The sequence below is a fragment of the Eleginops maclovinus genome, chromosome 18, assembly GCF_036324505.1.
Source record: "Eleginops maclovinus isolate JMC-PN-2008 ecotype Puerto Natales chromosome 18, JC_Emac_rtc_rv5, whole genome shotgun sequence".
NCBI lineage: Eukaryota > Metazoa > Chordata > Actinopteri > Perciformes > Eleginopidae > Eleginops > Eleginops maclovinus.
This window is the reverse complement of record NC_086366.1, coordinates 13,913,271-13,924,921: the sequence shown is the minus strand read 5'-3', so window position 1 is coordinate 13,924,921 and position 11,651 is coordinate 13,913,271. Positions and strand designations below refer to the sequence as shown.

Below are 11,651 nucleotides of genomic sequence, written 5' to 3'. Positions count from 1 at the left end.
CCCAATGACTCCCATCACGTGTGTCCAGATCTGGGTTCAGCTCAACGTTCAGGGCGGAGTGAGAGTGTGCTATTGCATTGTGGGTAATGTAGTTTCTGAGGGATCTCTTGCTGACCTACATCATTCTGGCAGCTCGTATAATTAAATAATTTGCGATATTATAATCATAAAGACAGTTATGAGCTAGTTTATTTATGTTTCAATGCAGTGCTTTGTCCTGTTGTCTACCTAAACGTTTGTGCTTATTAATGCATTGGGATATAATGATAGGCGGACTTATACTCATTGGAAAATATTGCTAATATTGCCTGTCATGGCCCAATAGCTGCCAGGGATGTTTCTCAAGGATATTTATTCCTAAAGGAAATATCTACACTGATAGACTTTAAAGGATATAATTACCATAACCTGAAAATGTGTTACCAGGTTTTTTAATGCAAAGGGAGCATAACGTGAGGACACATATTGTCCTATTTTTTTCTTGATATGCATTACATTAGGCTTCTTAAGATAAACAGATAGTATGGTATTGTGTTTAGAACCATTTTTTTTATTAAACCAAAGGTACCTCGTGACAGCATTTCCTTGTATAACAGGATACAATCAATATACAGTAGTGGTATTTGAGCCTATTAACTCTTATGCCACACTGACCCCTGCTGCCTCATGAGTGAAACACAAAGTATTTGTTCAGGGTTTCATGTGTGGTTGTGTTTTTTTGAAGAAATCACAGTAACTACTGCCGGAGGAGATGCAGAGATCAGGACAAATACATCGAACAGGCAGCTGATCAGAAGATATTCCGTCTGGTTGTAGTGCTGCCTACAGATCGGATATATTTTCAATTTGCAATAATTGCTCTTCCACATTTGGCAGGCTGTTTCTTTATATACTTGTGCAATATTTTGTTAATATCTTACAAATGGTACCATATGTTTATTTTGATGTTTATTTGGGGAGGCAGGTCAACAATGAATATTTTTCTTAAAATGGTTGGATTAAGTGAATCATGGTAAAAACTTGTTTATGAAAGTTCTGAAGCAGTGATTGATTTTACTGTTGATTTTCTTGTTTTCTTTTTTCATGTCATGCACACAAGGTGCCTAGCACTCTAGGGAATCTGAAACAAAACAATGGTTAGATGCTATACTGCATTTGGTTGTTTCAAAACTTTTGTGTGTTATCAAATACTAACTACTTCCATTCAAACAAGGTAAGGTACACATACAATGTGTTAGACTCGATATATATATATATATATATATATATATATATATATATATATATATATATATATATATATATAAACTGTTGTATGTTGTAGTTCATCGCTGGTTCAAATACTTTTAAAATATCTATTATCACCTTTAATGTAATGTTTATGTCTATTTATGTGTAATTTCATTGATAGCGATGTTATATTGAAGACAATTTATGTGTATGTTTGATATTTATGTGGCTAATCAAGCTGCTTCTGAGATCAGAGGACTGATTTTGTTTAGCAACCACAAGGTTGTGCTGTTGACTAATGTTTTGACCAGTTGCCACGATACAGTAGATATAAATAATGCATCTCTAGTTTTATTTTTTTAAGTGTTACCCTCACATGTAGTTTTAATATGTACCTTGCTTCCATTATTGAACATATGTCCATGTACAGTGGTTCAAACAATATATATAATAGAAAACTAAACTAAAACAGAAGACCTATACCTTTACACGTTTTAATGCTAGAGTTTGTATTATAGGCCAACTTAATGGTCTCTTGAATTTTTTTTAAAATAAATTGCTATTTTGTTTAAATATATTCAAGATTGCAGGAGTTAGCAATCTGACTATTTTTTACGAATCCACTCTATCTTTGAATTCAATGGTAGTTATGCAACACGAGAGTAGGTATAAGGACATGTTCTAGTAAAGTATATCATCCAAAACAATAAAGATGGATGGATCACGAATACACAATATAAAATATTCTGGATAAATTACAATATAAACAATATACAATATAAAATATTCTGGATAAATTACAGTCAAAAGACCAATATACTTACAGCAACAGAAACATAGGCATAAACTACAGTAGCAGAAACATATGTACATATGCTAATATATACATTAGAGTTGTGCAATGTAGCTGTTATATCATACTCCTACCTGTGTTTTATTATATGTACAGTATTTTACAGTATTTACATTATTTTGGTAGCAGCGTGCTGCCCCCTGTGTTTTACTATCGTAGGTTACGCCAGCCGGAGATGCGCATGCGCGGTGAGTGTGCGGGTGGTTTCGGTTGAGCATTCTTGGCAGGGTCTCGCTCGGTGAACAGGCAGTCGACCGTCGGCTACAGCGACTCTTTCCTATATGTCTGGAGATTTATGTTAACGGAATAGGAGCCGAGAGAAAACACCGGAGCAGCATTAGGTAAGGTGTGTGCTATTTTCATGTTTCTCTGAACAGTTTGGGTTGATTCAAAAGCGCTGAAAAGTGACGAGCAGGGAGCTCCGAATGAGAGGCAGCCGACCAACTTCAGTCAATGCAGAGAACAGGCTCTTTACTACAGCTCAGCCTGCACTCTGTGCCCCAGCTAAAACCATTCACACAGCTTCAACGCTTCACTTTGACATGTGGCCATTCAACAAAGTAGATATATTACCTAAAATATCCCGCTACCCGCAACAATTCATTAACTACTAAATATTCTACAACCTTCCTGATAATTAGGGTGCCAGTGCGCATGCTCCAAGTGCTGTGCAGACTTCGGATTTGTAGTTTTTTTGTACCCAAGTTAATCACAGTTGTAAGGGCCAAAAGGAAATGGTAAGACTACAAGTTCCAGACAATGGGAGCTTTGTTTGGGGGCAGAGCTAGCCTACTAGTTAGCCTGGACGAGCTTTGAATTTCGAGTAGTTGTGGTGCAAATCGGAAGTTGCCTTGGCTGGAGATTTGTTTCTGAATAAGCTGCATGGGGAGTGTTTTCCCCGGGCGGTTGCGAACACACACGTATTGTTTTAGCGGGGTGTTGCAGTAGTTGTAAATGCCTCAGGTTAATGTGTGCAACATGTTTTAAATATGGTCAATAAAGGAGACCTGACCGTGGACGGACATGCAGACTCTGTTCAGCTGTCAAAAGACGTGTGCACAGTGTGCAGGTTTTACAGCGTGTGTTTGTGCGCGTGTGCATGTGCGATCGAGTGTGTGCACTTGATAAAGAGGTGATGATGCCTCGGCATGTCGTCTCCCTTTCATAAAGATCCCCCTTGTTGCTGCTGTGTTCCCCAGCCCTCAGGAAATGACACGTCGAGGATCAGCATGATGGATCTATCGTGCAAGAGCAGCAGAGCATTGCAGCACTGCACATACTCTGGGCTCCTTTTACTCTGGTTGCCTCCCATCTGGAACTAATGGAATAATTATTACAGGGGTAAATCTGGGAATGATGCCTTAATGTCTTACCCTGCTTATCCTACTGCAAACCCGCCTGTAACAGCAGATGTTGCGCACAGCACTGCCCACTGTTTGCTGCATAATGGCCAAATCCTGCATTTCATCCTTCATTTCACAGGAGAACAGATTTGAATACAACTGTGAAGTTTATGCTGAATAATACTGACATGGGTCTCCATATTTTAAATCCAGTTGCATATGATCAAAGGCTATGCACTGACATTGTTGAAGTCAGTTATACAATGTTGTTTGTTTATAGTTTCCAGAAATCTCCATCCTTTCAATGGTTGTTTGAATATTTTCTATATCAACAACAAAACAACACAAACCTGCTGTGTACAGTATGGCATGTAAACTGATCATTCTGTGCTACTCCAAATGTCCCTGTTGTATGATCTCACTCGCTTTATACACTTTTTTATTTTCCCTGTCTTTCTTTCGTAACCTGCCTGACGAAGCAAAGAATTCTATAAATTGATAGTTGAGGGAACAGTGTAGAAGTAGTTCAGCGTGATTTATTGCACCGGTGAGTGCAGCAGCATGTCCCTGCAAGCTGTTATTGATGTATAGGAAACAACAGGAGCTTGTGACTTCCAAGAGATGACGTAAATCGGAAAGACGTTCACAATGGAGAGTAGGTAGAATCTGCAAATGCGCTGTTTACCTGAATGTTATTGTTTATCTCCTTAAACCCTCTTATTAGGTGGGCCTTTATACAGTGGGGGTGTGATGCTGCTATGGTGTGTAGGTCTTTCTTCACTTGTCTTGTGTGCCAAGGCAAGAGGCCAACAGAAACTGTCTGAGCCATTAAAATGACACTGCATGAAATTAATCTGGCATAACATGTTTGTTTTAAATATAATTTGTCTTCTGTTTCAAATATCTTAATTCCCATGTTCTGTTTTTTACATGACATCATAATTCTGTACGGTGTAGTATAGTGTTGGGTTATATTGCATTTAAAGACTTATTTCTGCTATGCAGCCTTCTGTCAAGCTATTGAGAACACAATCTTATTTACAAAATATACAGTATGATCTCTTAATATGTCTTCTGCAATGCTACCCAATGGAATTTGTAAATCCCTTCACGTTCTATAATATCTGTATACCTTTTGGGTATTTTTGCAAAGATATCCCATTGTCCATGCTCATCTACGCTCATTTTGGCCCACATCACATCGTTGTAAAGCTCCTCCAGCAGTCAGATTTTAGTTGGCACCACTGGGTACTAGATAACAATGGCTCCCAGTGTGTGATCTTGAGGAACATCTCATATTTTCAGCTACTATTTCAGCGTTTCATAGCGAACAGCTGCAAGAATAAAGGATTGTATCTTCAAAGAGAGCTGAATGTGGGCCACCTGAGTTATTTCGCCTGTAAACATGATGTTGAATCACTATCTCATATCTCAGTAGATATGACTCATCAGTTGTAGATTTTTTTTCTTGTTCTTTTATTCCTGAAGAAGATTTTAAAGAACAGGTCACTGTTGGGTGAATAACACGTTTCCAGAAGGGTCTTCTGTGTTGTTTTGTTTTGGCACCAGCTCTGGTTAAAGTCCTCTTTTCCTAACCAAGCTGTTGGCAGCGCTCCTGTTTGTTATTACAGAATGAAAGGCTTCTTGCCAGGTTTCTATTTAATCCTCAGAAGCTGCTTAGTTAAATAAAGGTTAATAGAAACCAACAATTTGTGCTCTCACAGTGTGCAGATAAAATACACACACACACACACCTCAAACGACATCCATCACAGTCATTCGCTGTATCGTGATGGGTCACAGAGAGGAAGAATGATACCTCGGGCTAAAGATCCCATCTGGTGTGTGTGTGCGCGTGCGTGCGTGCGTGCGTGCGTGTTCAGATGGCTCGTGAAGCATTGTCTTACACTGGAGTTTATTGAGTTCAGCCATTGAAATACATTTCAAACAGCTCTCTCTGTTTATGCTTCCTGATGCTAATGGTTTATACTCCTTTTAAACCAACACTGTGACGCAGGTTCAGCCCATTGGTAACTCTGAATGGGTCAGCACACGTCACCACGCCTGGCATCACAGCCTCCTCCAAACCGGAGCCGAATGCAATTGAGGCAATGTTTGACTGTGGTCACATGTGTCGTTTTGAATGACTCTCTTTTCTGATCACATCATAAAAAAAGATACATTGCTGGAGCTCAGCTGACCATACCATCCTTATTCTTCTCCAGATCTCCAACATACTGCAGTCACCAAACTGACTTAGGCCTAGTTCATAAGATAAATTTGATTTGTATGTTTTTCATGATTGTGTGAGAGCTAAAATAAATATGTCCTCAAAGGATATTGCTTTATTAAATATATGTATTATGATAAAATGTAAAACTGCTTTTTTTCAGAATAAAAGATTTTAAAAAAGACACTGTCAAAACATTCAAACCCTACTAATAATTCAAACATCAAGTAAGATTTTTACCCACAAGAAAAAACAGAAAGCAGCACAGAGAGTGAGATCTGTGTGGGCGAGAGAGTCGGTGTGGATGTGGACAGAAACTGAAATTTGATTTGGTAATTATGTAGTGTAGTTTTGTTCTGTATAATTCTTTGGAAAAGCTGGGAAGTGTTGGGACTTTAGTCATGTGGACGGTGATAGCCTCAGTTAACTGAACTCATTTATGACCTGAATACGTGATGAACAGGTGCATCAGAAGCAGAACAACTTAACCGTCTTGATTACTTCTGGTTTATAAACGATTTTTACAACTTTACAGCTAACCCAACCTTCCTCAGTCATAAGCAGATGTACTTCATATACATGGAGGCTGTGTAAACAACGCAATGATTTACCCAACAACGACAGTAACCGCTGTCATGGTTGTTTAAACATCATAAATTAAAATGCCAGAAGGAACAACGACAGTGTGCTGTTTATTTTAAACCCCTATGCCATGGTTTAACCTATCAGCACCCTCACGTGCGTTCAGTAGACCTGCGTCACACACATGTATTAGTCAGAGTGCAGGTGTTGCAGTTTAAGATGAAATGGCATCAGACCACCTTATTGAAAGCCCCCCCCGGTCTCCCCTCTCTTTGATGTATTTGCCTCCCCCGAGGGTCTTATCCATAAGTCAGCATGCATGTTTGTGTCAAGAGGTCAGAGATTTACAGAAAGACGAGCACACACCAATGTTTCCTGAGATGAGTCTCTGCTTTACAGCCTTCAGCACAGCTATAAAACATTTGATAGGTAGGCAGTTGCTCTATCCAGCATCCCCCTCATTTTACTTCTTCTTCGTCCTACTCCTGCAGAGGTCAGATTCCCTCAAGGTGTTGGTTACCAATCTGTGTCTCATCTCAGGGACGGGATGAATCAGAGAATTATAACTTACACTCCTGAAAATGTGTTTACATCGGGCTGATGGCAGGGAGTATTTTCTATGAAACAACTTATGTAGCTTTCCCAGACTTAGCCTAGGCTACGTCCCAGGCTACGTCTTCCTCCCTTTGCCTCCTCTCTACTCTGGGGATGTTTGACTGGGGTAAATATAGCCTGCTGGTTTGAGCCAGAGGATAAACACAGATGTGGAGGAGGCCTTTCTCACCACAGGTCGGCCTGTGTCCTCCCCCCTGGTCAGCGTTGGTAGCAGAGGGGGAAAGTGAGAGAGAAAACCTCTATCCGTCCACAGCACACTTGAACAGGGCTGTCGGACTCAACACTAAGCGTTCGGCGGGTTAACAGGATGTATACATTTGCTACAAATCATTGAGACACCCTGACAAAGTGCTGTACATAAAGAGTGATTTACGCACGCTGTCTATTTAACAATTTAAAGTGGAGGCCACTCAAATACACACATGGTTGTCCACTTAGCACAGAGCCTGTCCTGTCAGGTGGTAAACTTGACTTTAGATTTATTTGGTGTTAATTTTCTTGATATATCAATTGATTGTTTGAAGGATGCTCATCATAATTTCCTCAATACAAGGTGATGAGTTCAATTGTGTGACTTTGTCAATCCAACAGCAAATGGTAAATGGACTGTACTTATATAGCGCTTTATCAGGTCTTTATTACATGGTTTAATTGAACACTTGATTCTGACTAACAGGAACACGGGATGGGCTCGGCAGGGTTAAAGGACTTGTGAGTGGATCAGAAACTGTGAACAGACTTGAACAGTTACAGAAAACCTTAATCAGTGTCGTAAAGTTGTTGTTGTCGCAGTTCCAGCCGTTGGTGCGCCGTGGAATGGAGTTTTTTTTTCTTAGTGGAAGAAATACGATCATTTCTGATTCAATAAAATACTTTCAATTAGTATTGGGACTCGAATCGTTAGTTTGTGTAGTATCTTGCCGTGTAATAAGCTGGATAATGTGCAGCGAGGCGGTCATTATGGGGAAAAGAACACCCGACAGGCAAATCAGGGAGCCCTATGGTGTTCCCTTACTTACAACCCCTCAAAGCGCTTTACATACTACAAGTCATCACCTCATTCATGCTCTGGGAAGCTAACATTCACACACATTCACACACTGTTTGCCATGCCCCCGTCAGCGACTCATGGGTTAAGTTAAGTTAATCGACATGTTGACTGCACGACTCCCTCACCCAACAGATTTGTACTTCAATATGATACAAAGAAAGAAACTTTTTCATGTTTGAGAGGCTAAAATATAACTCTGCCACTTTTGCACAAGAAATTACTCCAATGCTAAATGTATTCCCTGTAGTAAATGGTTTTAATCCATCTCAATGAACTAATCATTGCAGTACTAAAATGTATAGTTTAAATAGTGCAGAAATTTTCACAGACAGGCCTGTAAGGAAACCACACACTGTTTGAGTTGTTTCAAAATTCTCACACTTAATCCAAGGCCACGAGGGTTAGGAATCTGCGATAACTGGATATAGGCCTGCTTAGACCTTGAGCAAGACCAAATGGCGAACAGCATAAAGAGCTCTTATCTGTTACTCTCCCCCTTTATAACATTTCTCCCTAGCCTATATTCCTTTATCCGGAGGGTCGGATGATTTGAAATCGTGTCTGAGTGCTGCGTTGTAAGAAACGCTGGATGTTAGAAACACACATCACTCTTTGGATCTCCAGGGAACAGGCTTTGTTGTACTTGCGATGCCTTCAGAGACTCATCCATTGATAATAATCGTCATGCGGCTGAGAGGGGCAGCACACTCTTTTCTCTCTGTCATGTCTTCATTTCCTTTATTCCTCAGACTTTTTGTATGTTGTGTCTTGGGAGCTGTCTGTGGCTTAAAGGGGGAAGAGCGTGTTGTTACACCTGCTTCATATCTGTCTCTGACGTGTGTGTGTGTGTGTGTGTGTGTGCGTGTGTGTGTGTGTGTGTGTGTCTGTGTCTGTGTGTGTGCAAAGACTTCTGTGTCACACACACCAGAGATGTTCTGGAAAGAGGAAATCCGGCATGACTGGTCAAAGAAACAGCTGATTCTGTCTACATCTGTTTTTTATGGAGTGAGAAGGAGTAAATGAACTTGGTGCGACACACACACACACACACACACACACACACACACACACACACACACACACACACACACACACACACACACACACACACACACAAGCTTGAACATCAAACCACTGTCAAGTCAGTCGTTTCTCGCTGTTATCTGAGCTGCAGCAGATAATCTAAAGTCTGCGCTACGCTTCTAATTGAGTAGGAGTATAAGTATAGTAGTTGTCTTCAGTGAGTGCTAGAGTGTGGGGAGTTGCTGTTTATTTGGTCATATACAGTATATGATATAAACCGGATATTTGGGTTTTTTGACCACCAGTAATACCTAACAGACATTTAAAGACGTCACCTCAAGCTTTTAGAAAAACTCAGTCTTTTTTTTCTTTTAATTGATATCCAATCACAACAGAAGAATCAGGAAATGCTTGAATTTGAGGCTCATGAACCAGGGAACATTTTTCATAAGATCTTGATCATGATTCAAATCATTACTTGTTTATAAGCTAGTTATCTAATCCACTAATCTCTTTAGCTCCAAACCACACCAGGCATTTCAATAAACACATACAGGAGGAATAGAAAAGTGAGTAACTCAGCCAGCGGAGAGCAATCGTCAGGGTTTTGTCTAAACCGGGTAACCGTAATCCGCCCGCAGATTTTCCCTGTAAAATGTTAAAGTGATGCCAGAAAACGATGTTTCTGTTCGTCAAAAACTGTATAATTACACCAAAACTTGAAAATCTTGGCAAATAAATTGCCAGGCGGCATAGTCTTTACTGAGCTCCAACATCACGTTGTTGTTTACGTCCACGTCATCATGTATACAGGCGCCATTTATATCTTATACACCGGATCAGCGCCACAGCCTTCATTCTATATTTTTCTATAAAAGCCCCCGCATCATGGGATCTCTTTTATCTTGCTTTTATCCTTTGTGCTGATCAAAGATTTAGAACAAATGTCTTAAACTTATAGATTGTCATGTTAGATTATGACGACAGGATGTTTTGAGATCTTCGATGAGGAATGTTAATGTGATGCCTGAATCACTGGGTCAACAAGGGATTGTAAAGACCCAGCCCACTCCCCCCGAACAATGAGTCAAGTGTTCACCATGAAAGATGAGTGTATGACCATTACTTCTTCTATTTGTAGAGCAATAAAAGCATCAGTGTGGCCCCCAGAGACCTCATGTGAAACTCCATCTGTATTTCCTTTTGCTCCTTCTGGCTCTCTCTGCTCCCCGTTGCAGGTCAAGCTGATGGACAGGAAGTGTGTGTGTTCTGAGGAGGATGCGAGTGTGTGGTGGAGATGAGTGTTGCGATGAATCAGACAATAGGCATCGGAGAGAAGTAACGGCACACTGCAGAGGTCAGGCACAAAGAAGAATGAGCAGTTCACACGACATGCGTAGAACATTCCTTGCGCGCTCAGAGGAACACAACCGGTCTCTGGCATGCAGCTGATATCCTGCTCTCTATCTGGGTCCATCCATCTTTGGGATGGCTGAGTATTTACTCATCTCAAACTGCTGCTGGAGAAAAGACAGTTGGAGAAAAGGGCGTAACACCAAACGGCCTCAGGAGATAGATTTGCATGTTTCCCCTCAGGATGTTTTGTTTGTGACCTGCTGGCTGTAAAACACAGACAGAAACACACACAGCCTTGTGTTTGTGTTTGGTTATGTGTCTGGGTGGGATTTGGTCCTTTTTTACTTGTTTTTTCTTCTTTTGTCTCATTGTGACATGTTTTAGGAAATACTTGGTGTCTCTTGAAGACAGAAGGAGTCTTTCTCTGCTCTGATTCTGTGGTATGTGTGCAGGGCGCTGGCAAACACACATGCATCCAGACGGCCTCTCTGTCCCCCTGCATCTTCACGGCTCAGATCTCCAGCTATGACTGCTGACTGTGGAGCCATTGTTTTAACACTAATTGAGTATAACATGTGGTCATTCCATGAATAACTCTTGGCCCAGTTTTTTTGGTACTGTATCAAAATGTCTCCTCGTTTCCAAATCAGATCTGATACCAGGATGGAGACTGTTTACTGGGCTATTTCTACACAAGTGCCTTTGGTCTAATCTGCACTGAGGCTCTGTTAATGTGAAGCAGGACAATATGCTACATCCGCTCTATGATTGGGACTACAGTAAGGGGATTTTACAGAAACATACTGTGCTGATCCTGTGATCCACTGTGTGTGTGTGAGAGATGGCTGACAATGACTCTAGTTGAGTCAATACTTTTTTAACGATTGATTATTGTTTCCCTTGGTCAGTTTGTCAGCAGATAAGCTCATTGCCTCTCTAAGTGGACGTTAAGACAGAAGAGCAGAGGTTATGGGTTTGTTACTTCAGGTAAGATGAGAAGATGAAATATGATGCTTGGGGGCCAGTTATAGATCCATTAGTTTGGAGTTGTAGAGAAAAATGGCTGTTTATTATATCGTAAGGAAGGACTTAACAACTCAAGTTCTGGAGTAATACAGGAATGTGTGCTTGTCCATACTTAAATAACCAATAAGGTGCTCTGCTGATAGATGAGCAAACGTCAATGTTTTTTTCTCAGTAGAAATGAATCTTTTTCCCCTGAAGTACAGTCTGTGAACACATGGCCTTATTGTTGAATTTCAAAGTTCACCAGCTCTCAGCAGTTCTCTTTATACAAACAAGGACTTTGGAGGTTGTGGAAACCATTCAGGTTAAGCAGAAGCTACAGTAAATAACCTCCATAGTATC

General features: G+C 40.5%; 1 protein-coding gene across 5 annotated transcripts in view; it reads left to right on the top strand.

Annotated features, from left to right (window-relative positions):
* The first annotated feature begins 2,286 nt into the window (after window positions 1–2,286).
* sipa1l3 (signal-induced proliferation-associated 1 like 3) overlaps window positions 2,287–11,651 on the top strand; it is a 63,634-nt gene continuing 54,269 nt past the window's right edge. For 4 of the 5 annotated variants that reach the window (XM_063906655.1, XM_063906651.1, XM_063906652.1 and 1 more), the window contains exon 1: window positions 2,287–2,424. The gene's annotated coding sequence lies outside the window, so the exon portion shown is untranslated. Of the gene's footprint in view, window positions 2,430–11,651 lie in introns of all 5 variants that reach the window. The other variant, XM_063906649.1, reaches the window with a different exon arrangement.